The 14,883-nt window shown below is 35.6% G+C and overlaps 1 protein-coding gene and 1 pseudogene across 1 annotated transcript in view; both read right to left on the bottom strand.

Annotated features, from left to right (window-relative positions):
* TDRD3 (tudor domain containing 3) overlaps positions 1-14,883 on the bottom strand; it is a 160,173-nt gene that overhangs the window by 108,528 nt on the left and 36,762 nt on the right. The gene's annotated exons all lie outside the window — the stretch shown is intronic.
* LOC105887017 lies at positions 10,569-12,469 on the bottom strand (annotated as a pseudogene).

Genomic DNA, 14,883 nt, shown 5'->3' with positions numbered 1-14,883 from the left:
GGAAAGGGTGGAGGGAGAGGGATTCGAGGGTTCACTTCTGTGGTTCATCTTACAAGGGTACAAGTGAATCTTTTTATGAGTAGAATATGAATGTTTTAACACAATGACTAGGAAAGTTACATGACGGCTATGTACCCCCAAAGTGCATCAATGTACACAGTTACCATTCAATAAAAAAAAGGGGGGGGGACTATCCTGCTGTACTTAACTTTTTACTGATTCATATACATTTTGTCAAGTTTTATCAAAATAAAAACAAAAACTGTGGGTCTACTGTTTGCTTTGAACCTGAAGATCAATTTTGGTAAATGGGGTACTTTGGTAGCCATTTCACCCATAAGACAAGTAAATGTTTCCACTTATAAAGGTATTCATTAATGTCTTTCAATAAAAGTTTTATAATTTTCGAAAAAAAAAAAAAAAAAGAAAGCCAACAGTGCACAAAAAGATATGGGTAATATAGTAAATGTTGATTAATTACAAAAATACAACTTTCCAAACTCCTACACAGGAAGAAATTATATGCAATGACTAATACAATACTTTGTCTTCTTAGAAAGGCAACTCTAAAATGAACAGATTATAGGATGACAGATGAACTATAATAGATGTGTTAAAATAACCAAAGTTCACCTCTTCAATTTTACAGATGAAGAAAACGAGCCCTAGAGATATTAATTAAATTTGTCCAAAAAATACAAATTTAGAAGATGCAAAGTTAAAAACAAGAATGATTCCTAACAAACAGTTCAGAAGTTTTTCTATTACAACACACCGTTTTTATTTATCAAACAACTAATGCTAATATTAGGGATATAATCATCTCATCAACAAAAGCCAATGTACATATCAATCAGTTTCCTAGTCAACTAGACACTTCACCAATACACACAAAAAAGCAATTTACCTAGGTAAATTCAATCAGTCAGCTTCAAAATACATTCAACAAAATAGGTGAAGTTTCATAGTCAAAGATCAGGAAACTAATATTAACTAATGATTACAAATTCAAAAGTTGTTAGAACAATAAAAATACCCATCCCTTCAAAAAATTAAAAGGGAAAGTCTATCTAACAAAACTTCTAAAGGAGGTGGAAATTTGCCTTTACCTACTTATTAGTCAAATAGTGGTATGGTATCTTTCAAATAATATCTGTCTAAGCCTTCCTGAATATAACAAACAATAAAATGTAGCTCAGCCTCAATTTCCAAATTTTACAAAGTCTCCTTTGCCCTCCCCCTTTATATTTTAAAAATCAAAAAACTTGAGATTTAAGTGTTTCCTTCATAATTATCAAGAAACAGAACACCCATTCACAGCTCTTCCTGAGTAACAACTTAGTGATCCTTCCCTAAATACTGGACAATATTCAAGAAAGAATGAACCTAAATCAACGTTTTTTAACCTTTTTTATCTCATGATACACCTGAACCTATAGTTAGAACTTCCGCAGCACACTTATGTTGATCAAAAAAAAAAAAAAAAAAAGAGTAAAGAACATACTTACAGTGCTTTGAACGTCATTCAAAAATAATTTAAATACTGATCTTTAAAAACTTTCATGGCACACCACTGTGCCATGGCACACTGGTTGAAAACCGCTGACCTAAATTAGCCATAATTTTAGATTCACCAAATAAATATTTAAAACTCCAATATTATCTATCAATGAATAAAACAAGTGATAAGCTAAATGCCCAAATCTGCTTCAAAATGTTAACTGTGGTCATCAGGAAAGAAAGGAACTGAAAATTGAAGCAAGTGCACCCAATATGGTCCCCACGCAAACCTGCCTGGTGGACCTCAAGGAAAGAGAATTATGATCAGTTTCCATGGGCCAGAAGAAACTGACCTCAGAGAGCTCTTGTTTAAAACAGTAGCAAAAGCATGCATTATTTCTCTAGTGGCGATTCTGAACAATAATATAAAATCACTTATCACTAAACTAAAAATATATCTGAATACACATATATTTTATTGACAAGCAGGGCACTAAAAGTATAAATTTCTCACAGGAAAGACTAATATATCTTAGCAATTTTACCTTCAAATGATGCGATTTTAAACCACCACAGTTTAGTAAGTACTCAAATTTATTTTAAAAAGTGATTTTAGAAAATACTTTTTTTTCACACATAGAAGTAAAGATGTTAAAATTCTGTCACATTATTGGTAATTCTGAGAATTTTTTACTTCAGATATAGCATTTTAAAATTAACTATAATACACCAATTTGGAGGAGTATCATTCGTTTTTTTCCTAATGTGGATAAGAAATTCAACAAGAAGGGTCACACACCCTTAATTGCCACTGCCAGAACTGTCTTCTCACATTCAGAAGTCATTCGGCATATAAAACAGACATACTCAAACCATAGTTCAAGAATCTCAATTGGCAGAAAATCGTGATTAACACTGTCAGTTGGATCTCATTTATCAATTCCAAAAAGTGGATCTTAAAACCCTTTCCCATGAGTAACAAAAAGAAGAGGACCAATATTCCTTTGATCACTTTCTTTGAAAGCAGATAAAATCTTTGGGTCTAACTCACTCACTAGTTATGATGCAGTCTGACAATCAAATTCACAAACTTGTCCTAGAAAAAGTGCTGTCCCTTGTGAAGTACTTCCATTGGGAAGCTATGCACCCATGCCAGTGGCTAGTCTACTCTTCAAAGCAATGTTGGAACTCCTTTACTGGAATGGCCATCAGAATGGTCATTGCATTACCCCTTGATGTCCTGAAATGTCATTGAAATGTCTTCCTTTCAGTATTTCCTTTATCTTCGGGTAAAGAAAAAAGTCACTGGGGGACAGCAGGTCAGTAGGGAGGGTGTTCCAATACAGTTATTTGATTATTGTCTAAAAACTCCCTAACAGATAGTACCGCATAAACTAGTACACTGTTATGATGCAAGAGCCATGAGTTGTTGGTGAAAAGTGCAGGTCATTTTCGTCATTTTCATGCAGCCTTTTCAGCATTTCCAAATAGTAAACTTGATTAACTGTTTGCCCAGCTGGTACAAATTCATGATGAACAATCCCTCTGACATCACAAAAGGTTACCAACATTGTTTTGACTCTTTGATTTGGACTGACAGAACTTTTTTATTCATGGAGAGCTGGCTGGCTTCCATCATGCACTTCGACACTGTTTCAGGGCCATGTTGTATACCCAGTGATAACACAGCCCAAAACATCTTCTTGCCTCTCCCAAAAGGTGTTGGCAAATCTCAACTCTCTTTTGCTTTTGTTCATCAGTGAACTCCTTCAGGACCATCTTTGCTTACCTATCTTATGCCAAGATTTCCAGTTAAGATTCTCTTGTTTCTCTGTTGATGTTTATTTGGCCTACTATGCTTCTCAGTTAGCTGACAATTTTGACACACAACTTAATGAATTTTTACAGTATTTTCATCAGTTCTGCTCATTACTGATTACTCTGGCCTCTCTTCGTGAATGACGCTTTCTCTCAGAAAAATGTTTAATCCATTTGTATATTGCCATTTTCTTCACGGCATTATCCCCATAACAAGTCCCTAACAAGGGACTAACAAGTCCTAATTTCACTTCTAACTAAAAAGTCCCTGATTTCACTTCTACTCTTGCCAAGTTTAACAAAAAAATTAATGTTTATTCACTGCTCTAATACAAGCTCTTACACTCTTGCAACAGGACACAAAAACACACAACAATAATGAATGCCACTCAGCAACAGCCTGTCACATGCTGACACAAACAAAGCTGTGAGACACTGATATATCAAGGTTATGAACCCTTAGCAAATTGTTTGTTCACTGCAGCCAAGGTAAGTGTATAGTGGCAAATTAGCAAACGAGGTGTCAGACCTCGTACATAAAGAAAAGAAAAAAGGCAAAACTACAAAACACCTACCCCAGCTAAAGATGACCATAACTCAACTCCAGCTAACTATGTGCATGAGGATAAATGAAGTAGTTACTGTCACAGATCTGAATTTCAGCTTTTAAACTTTTGCAAAGCAATGTACAAACCATACAAACAGGTTTCAGCCTAAAGTGGCACACACACTTGGTACTTATTAAACATTAGCTTATTTGCTTTTGTTCACTTTTATGCTAGTTATTCCTGTTCTTCCAAGTTGTCTTTGACATACAGTGCTGTGTCATAAATGTCTTTCATGATTTGTATGTTAAGATACTTGTCTTCCTTTCCAAACAAAAAAGGAACCAAGTGTCTTTTAGGCCACTTTGTCTGACACTGAGAGAACATAGAACATGATTATGCCTGCAACGAGTGCTCTCTCCTGAGTTATCTGCATAACACTAAAAAGTATCAAATTGTTTATGGTCATTGACCTAAATTCCAAGACTACATACATATATATATATATATATATTTTCTTTTTTTTTTTTTTTTTGGCAGTTTTTGGCTGGTGCTGGGTTTGAACCCACCACCTCTAGCATATGGGGCTGGTTCCTTACTTCTTTAAGCCACAGGCACCGCCCAAGACTACTTATAGTTTTAATGGATGAGGAAAGACATTCTAATTGGCCAGAAACTGAGCTATAAATACAAACACTAAAATTTTCCTCCCTCTATCCATCTCTACCCATTGAAATGATGAATGTCCATTCAAATCTAAACTGAGACCTGAGTTCCTAAAATAATCAAAGATAGAATCTAGTATTGTACATTAATACACTAAGGATATATGAAAACTCTTAATAAAAACACGAATGACTAAAACCAAGAGTGAAAACATTTTTCTCAAGTGGATTAGGACTATATCAAATAAAATAAAGGAGCTATCTAGATAGTGACTGATACACAATACTCTTAATTGTCTCTGAAGAAAACCCAACTAAAATGTTTTTATTTGGTTTTGGGTGTGTCTGACCGGTATGTGATTATGTGCTACCATGCTTAGGTTACTAGACCCCATGTGACATCCATATATCAAAATCGGGATTTAATAAATGAATCCCAGTTTAGCTACAAAGAAAATAAAGATAACGAACTCCCAATTACTTAAGCTACTATGAGAACACTGGAGAATAAAACATAACAGATATCTATCAAAAGTCATATATATTAAAACATACTTTTGATCTTCGCAAATATGGAAGTTCCCGTCCTACCGCAAATTCCCAAAACTTCAATGTTACAAAAATAATTTTTTATTCTAGCCAATAGATTACAGCTTATCATCAAAAAAATCATACATCATGATCAAGTAGGTTTCATCCCAGGGATGCAAGGCTGGTTTAACATACGCAAGTCCATAAATGTTATCCACTGTATTAACAGAAGCAAAAACAAAAACTACATGATCCTCTCCATGGATGCAGAAAAAGTAAGTGATAAAATCCTGCATCCTTTTATAATTAGAACACTGAAGAGTATAGGCATATGTGGCATATTTCTGAAACTAATCAAAACTATCTATGACAAACCACAGCTAGTATTTTACTGAATGGAGTAAAACTGAAAGCTTTTCCTCTCCAAACTGGAACCAGACAAAGTTATCCTCTGTCACCATTACTATTCAACGTAGTGCTGGAAGTTCTAGCCAATGCAATTAGGCAAGACAAGGAAATAAAGGAAATCCAAATGGGAGCAGAGGAGGTCCAACTCTCCCTTTTTGCTGATGATATGATCTTATACTTAGAGAATCCCAAAGACTCAACCACAAGACTCCTGGAAGTCATCAAAAAATACAGTAATGTCTCAGGATATAAAATCAATGTCCACAACTCAGTTGCCTTTGTATAGCCAAGAAGTGAGGCTAATTAAGGAGACAACTCCCTTCACCATAGCTTCAAAGAAAATGAAATACCTAGGAATATACCTAACAAAGGAGGTGAAGGACCTCTATAGAGAAAATTATGAAATCCTAAGAAAGGAAATAGCAAAGGATATTAACAAATGGAAGAACATACCATGCTCAAGGCTGGGAATAATCAACATTGTTAAATGTCTATACTTCAGAAAGCAATCTACCTATTCAATGCCACCTCTATTAAAATACCAACATTGTACATTCAAGATTTGGGAAAAATGATTCTGAGTTTTGTATGGAACCAAAAAACACCCCATATAGCTAAGGCAGTTCTTAGTAATAAAAACAAAGCTGGAGGCATCACCGTACCACACTTTAGGCTGTACTACAGAGCCATAGTGGTCAAGACAGCATGGGACTGGCACAAAAATAGAGACATAGACATTTGGAATCGAACAGAAAACCAGGAAATGAAACTGACATCTTACAACCACATAATCTTTGATAAACCAAACAAGAACATACCTTGGAGGAAAGACTCCCTGTGCAATAAATGGTGCTGGGAGAACTGGATATCCACATGTAAAAGACTGAAACTGGACCCACACCTTTCCCCACTTACAAAAATTGATTCAAGATGGATAAAGGACTTAAATTTAAGGCATGAAACAATAAAAATCCTCAAAGAAAGTATAGGAAAAACACTGGAAGATATTGGCCTGAGGAAAGACTTCATGAAGAAGACTGCCGTGGCAATTCCAACAACAACAAGAATAAACAAATGGGACTTAATGAAACTGAAAAGCTTCTGTACAGCTAAGGAGACAACAACCAAAGCAAACAGACAACCTACACAATGGGAAAGGATATTTGTATATTTTGAATCAGACAAAAGCTTGATAACTAGGATCTTTAGAGAACTCAAATTAATCCACATGAAAAAAAGCCAATAGTCCCATATATCAATGGGCAAGAGACATGAATAGAATCTTCATGTGGATGGAGAATGGCAAACAAATATGAAAAAAGGCTCATCATCCCTAATTATTAGAGAAATGCAAATCAAAACCACCTTAAGATACCATCTAACCCCAGTAAGAATGGCCCACATCACAAAATCTCAAAACTGCAGATGCTGGCATAGATGTGGAGAGAAGGAAACATTTTTACATTGCTGGTGGGACTGAAAACTAATACAACCTTTTTGGAAGGAAGTATGGAGAACCCTCAACTCAAGCTAGACCTCCCATTTGATCCTGCAATCCCGTTACTGGGCATCTACCCAGAAGGAAAAAAAATCCTTTTATCATAACACAGTTGCACTAGACTGTTTATTGCAGCTCAATTTACAATCGCCAAAATGTGGAAACAGCCTAAATGCCCACCAACACAGGAATGGATTAATAAGCTGTGGTATGTGTATACCATGGAATACTATTCAGCCATTAAAAATGGAGACTTTACAGCCTTTGTATTAACATGGAAGTTGAACACATTATTCTTAGTAAAGCATCACAAGAATGTAGAAGCATGAATCCTTTGTACTCAATTTTGATATGAGGACAATTAATGACAATTAATGACATGGTGGGGGAAGGGGAAGGAGAGAGCAGAGAGAGGAAGAACGAAGGAGGGGTGAAGAAGGGAACAGCAGAGAGAGGGAAGGAGGGATGGGGTGGGGTCTTGGTGTGTGCCCTACCTTTTGGAGGCAAGACACGATTGTAAGAGGGATTTTACCTAACAAATGCAGTCAGTGAAACCTGTTTCCTTGTACTCTCAATGAATCCCCAACAATAAATAAAAAAGAATAATAATTTTTTTTAAATTACCCATATAAAGATTTTTCTATTCACTCTGCCTATTCTGCTTCTATCCTTGTAGTGTAAAATTTTTTTTCTGTTATTCTTATAGGCTCTTTCTGTACCCAGCTAGAAACACTGAAATAATTTACCTTACTGATTCCCTCTTCTGGGGCAGGAGATGGCTTACAAATTCCTGTTTATGAAAAAGACTTGGGAAATTACATTTAGCCACATGGAATAGTAAGATTAGTAAGGTAACAAGGCTGATAAGAACTTGGACACAAAATTTGCTTTCAGATAAACTGGCACAGATACAATCAATACATTTAATACAGCTTACACGTACATTAGAGGGGGGAAATCAGACACAAGAACATAATAGGTAAACTACCAATTAGTTGAATGAATCCTTTGGGTTCCATGCCCAAATCTCCATAAAGCAGAGCAAATAGAAGGATCAGAATTCTATTTCTATTTCTTCTAAAGGTAACTCAGAAGAGGGAATCAAGTACTTCTATCACTACCACTTTTTTTTCTTGTTTAAGTAGAGTAGCCACCTACTAGCTCCAAGTGAATACAATAATTTTTATTCCAACAACTATATCAGGACCTGAATCAATGCTAGCCTAAAATTTTCTCTATGGCTTATACATGAATATATCAGATGAATAAAGTTATGTTTTATTTAAAGGACTTCTAAGTATCAGCATGCAGTGTTAATCTAGTAAACTATTCTCAATACAAGAGTTTATTCAGTAGTAAAACTATCTCTTAAAAAGCAGTATTTTTATTTTTACTTTTTATTTTCTTTGCAAATATAAATATGTATTATTTCCACCACTTAACTAAACTATGGCATTAATTTTCTACACATACATACACACACACATACCAGAGTGTTATATATAAAAGCAGAAACACTAAAAGCAATAATGAAAGAAATAAAGAAACCATGAAAAATTAACCTGCATAAAAACTCAAAGAATGAATATGTAAAAAGATTTTTAAAGTTACTTAATACTATAGAAGCCTCTGTTCCTAAATAAACAACTTTGAGAAATGTGAAACAAAATACTTTGATATACATTATAATTAACATCTACTCAAATTTCGTTATTTTAGTAGCCAAACTAAATTACATATTTTTATTTAATTTATTTAATTTTGGTGTAATTACATCAATATTACATATTGGTAATGTAATACACCAAATTACATATTTTTAACATTTTTATTTATTTATTAATTCTTTAGAGACAACATCTCACGTTGTCACCCAGGCTGGAGTGCAGTGATACAGTTATCATTCATAGCATCCTTGAACTGGGCTCAAGTGATCACCCTACCTCAGCCTTCCAACATGTTGAGATTATAGGCATGAGCCACTTAGAGTGGCCTCAAAATTTTTATTTTAAAGACTGAAAGATGAAAATTAAGAACAGTTCCACGGAAATATCCTCTTTAAGTTTATATCTAATTTAACAGCATTTAAAAGTGTTCAAATTCTAAAAATTAAAACCCAGATATGTTGTTGTTAAGCAATTCTTTTAAAAAGCTGATTGAGACATGTACTACTTGAAAACACCACTAGATGACAACCTTGTTTCACAAGTAAAATAGTGTAACACTACTGCTGTTGGACGCTAAAACCCTGAAGATGTACTAAACTCGCTTTAGAGGTTTCTGACATTTGTTTTTCGTTAAGGAGCAGGAATAACAAAAAATATATAATAAACAATTATAATTTTAGAATTTGTGTTTGATAAAAAGATCACTCAGCATTTTAAAGTCATATTAGTAAGCATTCAAGAAATGCCTCACTATAAAAAAACTGAAGCATATCAAAAGATAATATTCTCTATTCTCTCCTATAGTCATCCTTATTGTTAGAAGTAATTTTATAAAATAAAGTTGACAAATTATTAGAATTCTATAGACTAATATTTTTGCTGTGGAACAGTCACATAGAGTATATTATTTTCATCATTATTTTAATAAATGTTTTTCTCTGACATCAAAACAAGCATAACAATTTTAACAACTAAGCAGATAGGTAACAAATCATAAGCTTCTATATTTTATGACCCATTTTCAAAATATTAAAGTATTTTCCTATACATAAACTAACCCATGATGATATTAAGCCCAAAATGCTTATTTAATATTTTAAAAAAAACAGCTGAGCAAGTAAATATTCATTATTCTTTTGAAATTCCTTATTCAACATATTACAAAAGTTTAGTGGCAATGATAGCCAGTATTGTTATTCATTTTTACAAACCATGCTTTCACATAAATTTTAAAATGTAAAATGAAGGCCTGGATATTTTTACTTTCATGGGGGTTATAATTTACATCCTTCTTCCAATTCAACATTTTCATACATTAATTCAAAAGCAGAGCTGAGGTTATTGTTTAATAAATCAGCCTTTAAGAGGTAAGATTATTTGATATTTGTGTCATCTTTTTCTCAGCACAAAGGTCAAAAGGTTCACATGAAGCCTAATGCCCTAAATACTGTATGTAAACTAACCACTGCATTATTCCATCAGTATTTACAGTCTATGCCAAGGGTCTCCCAAGGTAAGGTTTTCTGGAATTAATACCAAGGAGACTGCCCACCAGTAAAATTTATAAAAGAAACATTATTTATAGATGTAAAATACAAAAAAATACTGTATCGGAAAGCATTTTTATAAGTAGCTAGAAGAGACTATCATCTAAAATGTAGTTTTTAGTAAGATGGGACTAAATGCAGATCTCAGCCTCACCCTTTAACATATGTGGGATCCTAATCAACTTTCTTCATTGTTCTGTGCCTCAGTTTACCCCTATAAAAAATGAAGACAATACTGAAAATACTGATCTATAGAGTTGTTCTAAGAATAAATGAGTCTACATGAACTACAAAGCATATGCTAAATATTAGTTTTCTCCCTTCTTAAATATTGTACCCTTGTTTATTCTAGAAAAAAAATTTTTTTGCTTCACCTCTTAAATTTGTATTTATAGGTATAAGGTATAAATGCACCCTGCTCCTACTGCCTCAGTGCCTCCGAATTTGGTGCCACTGATCTCAGACACCACTTCACATTCTACTATCCTATGGGTGGTAGTCTTCTGGATAGTTGCATGAAGTTGCTGCTATCCAGTGCATCACTAAGATTCAAGTCCTCCTGGTCTTCCAGTAGGCTGTGGTAGGTGGTGATCTCAGCCTTCAGCTTGACCTTGATGTTCAGCAGCACTGCTCCTCTGCCCAGGTCTGTGCCAGCTCTGACATTAAGTGCAGCAGAACCCTGCTGAGATGCTCCACCTACATGGTGCAGCAGGCCTCTATCTCCTTCAGTCTGTTCTCCAAGCTGACTTTCCCATTTCTCATGGAGTTCATGTGTATCTCCAAGGACTAGACTGTACATATCAGTTTTGTGAGCATCAACTCAGCAGCTCTGATCTCAGCAGACTGCTAGGTGACCACTGTGGTGCTCTCCTCAGTCTCCTAGGACCAGTACTTACCCAGCTACTCTCAGTTCTTCAGAGGCAGCTCATCATTCTGGGTCCAGATGTCTGCCAAGATCTTGCTAAGGTTTTAGGATTTGGGGACATCTACCTCCACAGTCAACCCAAAGCTGGCAATCTGGATTTATTCCTCCTCATGGCTCCTCTCCATGAAGAAGAGGTCCTCACTGAGAGCCTCAATCTTTGTCTCCAGGGGCAACCAAGTAACACTGGTATCATCTATGACATTGCAAAGTCCATAGATGTCACTCTCCACAGAATGGTGCATGGCCAGCTCTGTCTCATACTTGACTGTAAAGTCATCAGTAGCAAGACGGGCATGGCCAATCTGCAGAACCACACAGGTATTGTCCACAGAATTTGCAAAGATCTGAGCCCTCAGGCCTTGATGGTCTTGAAGTAATGCACCCAATCCCTGACCTGGGGCCCCTTTTCTCTCAGGAGTTCCCAGATTTTGCTCTCCAGCCCTCTGATTATCAGTTTCCAGGTTCCTCACTCTGTCTAGGTAGGAGGCCAAGTGGTCATTTAGTTCTTGTATGGTCTCCTTCTCAGTCTGGATGCCCCCCATTTCTGCCAAACCCTGGACCATCCCTGTGTCCAGGCCCCCAGACCCTCTGAGGAAGCTGGTGGAGCCAAATACCAGAGATGCAGGATTCTGAGCCCCCTCCCTCCCAGCCCCACATGCTGGCTGAGGTGCTGGTGGGCCAGGTGTCTGGACAGAGTCCAGAACCAGTAGTTGGTGAGAAGTTGGTGGGGCTCACACTGTCTGATAAGGAAAATGAGAGGACAAGACTCAGGGTTGAGTTCTCTATTAGGAAATATATTCAGAACATACTAATACTCAAAATTCTTTTGAATTCCAATAAGAAAGGAAAAGAGTAAAATTTACCTAATGATGAAGAGAATTTCTTCAAGGGCTACAAATAGTAAATAGCCAAAAGTGTTTATTTTTCCTTATTAGTAAATCTGACTACATATTTCTAACATGCTATTCACATGGAGTTCACTGAGAAATGAAGAAAAGTATCAGCAATATTTAATTTACTTTATTACTTAATTTGTTTAAATTCTTTGATTTTACAATCAAAGTTTTTTACCAATAAAAAATAAATTATGCCAGGGCAGCCCCTGTGGCTCAAAGGAGTAGGGTGTCGGCCCCACATGCCAAAGGTAGTGGTTGAGTTCAAACCCAACCCTGGCCAAAAACTGCAAAAAAAAAAAATAATAATAATAAGTTATCCCATTTGCCTATGCAACTATTTCTGCTCCCAAAAGAATTTCTAATGTAAAATACATTGCCATTTTTAACTAATGTGCCATTTATGTCCAAATTTAAAACAATGATGCCAAGAAACAGCTGGTAAGCAATGAGTTTACCTTTCACAATTCATGCTTACAATTTATTTAAACTAACGCCTTTCATTCAAACCTTTAAAAATGAAAATTTACTACTTCAATTACCATAGGCAATTATGGCAAATACCTATTTGCATCTAGTATATGTAATCATATATCTTACAATCTAATAGCATAATAACTCCCTGTAAATTAAGATGAAGTAAAAATAAAGTAAAAATGAAAGAGGCATGTGAGAAGCATAATAGTAAAATAAAAAGGGTAGTCACTTAAAATGCTGCTTAATTAAATATTAAATAAACTTTCTGTCAAAAGAATAAAATAGCCCAATGTATACATATCTTAGTTGATAAATATAATTTCCATTTAAAATATAAATAAAATAGCCCCATATATACATATCTTAGTTGACAAATATAAATAATTTCCATTTAAATAATTTCTTTAAAATGTACATTAAACACAAAGTGCTTAGTGTTGCTTAAATTTTTGAAATTAAAATGCTCCAAAGAAATTAAAACTTTTTTATTTAGTAAAGGAGACTAGGGACTATCACCCCAAAAGATGGCACTCTAATTAAGTTGATTATTTTAATCTAAAGGCCCCCTGGAGACCAGCAGTTGCTGTAACAAGCTTTACTCTAATACTCTCTTATCTGTCTAAAGTCTGAACCCTCCAGAGGAGAAAACAATAACCACATCCCTGAGTTCTCCTTTACTCATATTAAGAGAATAAAGACTAAAGTCAATACACCTGGACACTTTTGCCATGAACCAATGTCTGTTCTGCAGGCCCAAAAGACTTTGTCCTAGGTCAATGTATGTTCTCACGCCCCTTGGATTCTCCCAAAATCATTTACTATCCCTGTGTCTTGTTTTTCAGGAGTTTGTTGTTGTTTTGGTCCCCCCCCCCCCAGAGTATCATTCAGTTGCATCTGCTAGAGTCCAGTGGTGTCACTGTAGCTCACTGCAACTTCAAACTCCTGGGCTCAAGCAATCCTCCTGCCTCCAGCTCCCCAGTAGGCTGGACTATAGGGGTACACCATGATGCTTGGCTAATTATTCTATTTTTTGCAGAGATGGGGTCATGCTGTTGCTCAGGCTAATCTTAAATTCCTGAGCTCAAGCATCTTCCCACCTCAGCCTCCCAGAGTGCTAAGATTACAGGTGGGATACTATCCCTCTGAAAATCAGCCATATTTCCCCACCTCCCTTTCCTTTATTAACAAGATTATATAACCATCTGTACCCCACCGGGTTATTGAGTAATCATTCCCTGCAATTCCCTCATGCTATGTACCTTAAAATAAATTTAGTATGCCTTTTATCCTATTAATCTGCTTTCTGACAGTTGATGTTCAGTGAACCTTTAGAGGCCAAAGAGTCCTTACATTAGCTTAGTAAACATAGTCTGAATATATCCCCATACCTCTTTGTAGTAGCCAGAATGAAGACCCACAAAAAGATATGTCTAAGCTCTAATCCCTGGAACCTGTGAATGTTACTTTATTTAGAACAATGAGTCTATAACTCAATTAATAATCTTGAGATAAGAAAATTATCGTAGATCCAAGCAGGCCCTAAATCTAATGGCAAGTGTCCTTGTAAGAGAGGCAGGAGTTTTAAGACAGACACACAGAGGAGAGTGACAGACAGAAGAGAAAACAGCCATATGAAACTGAAGGGAGGAACTGGAGTGATGAGGCCTCAAACTATGAACCACCAGAAGTTGAAAGGTGCAAGTTAATGATTCTCCTCTAGAACCTCTGGAGGTAGAACAGCTCGGTAGACATCCTGATTTCCGAATTCTAGCCTCCAAAACTGTTAAGAGAATAAATTTTTATTGTTTTAAGCCACTCAATTTGTAGTCATTTGTTTCAGCAGCACAGGAAATGAACACATGTGTTATGAATTTCAGTAATTATCTGAAATAAAGTAGTAATTCTATTAAATAGTATTATTTTAAAAGCGATCCATTAGCTTACCATCTAGAAAGGATATTTTTCTATTCAACTTACACTGCCTTTGTTCATTAGCTCTTTCTAAATGAATGCTTTCTGTGGACTTGATGATAAAATACAAACAATACAGAGATATGATAAAAAGTTGAGACTAGCCCTTTTAATTACACAGTAAAGGGAGGTAAGTAAATCAGAAACACTGAAGTACAAAGAAGGTCAGGCAAAGACTGAAAGAAGGGATCACCAAACTCTCTACCCACATCTCTGACTGACCTCTGAAGGAAACATGTACAGAACACACTGAAAACATCCCAGCTGAAGGCAAAAGATTTGAACAGAGAATGAAGCTGCTGCACAAGTCCACAATTCAAGCCCAGCCAAAGAAAAAGTATCTTCTGGGATTCTGGGAAGATGGCCGACTGGTAGCAACCCTGGTCAGAGGCTCCTGAACAAAGGAAGAAAAACTGGTTGGAATCAGAATCTATGAAG

Source organism: Otolemur garnettii, unplaced genomic scaffold (genome assembly GCF_000181295.1).
Source record: "Otolemur garnettii isolate 467f Iridium unplaced genomic scaffold, OtoGar3 scaffold00040, whole genome shotgun sequence".
NCBI classification, from domain to species: domain Eukaryota; kingdom Metazoa; phylum Chordata; class Mammalia; order Primates; family Galagidae; genus Otolemur; species Otolemur garnettii.
This window is presented reverse-complemented; position numbering and strand designations above follow the sequence as displayed.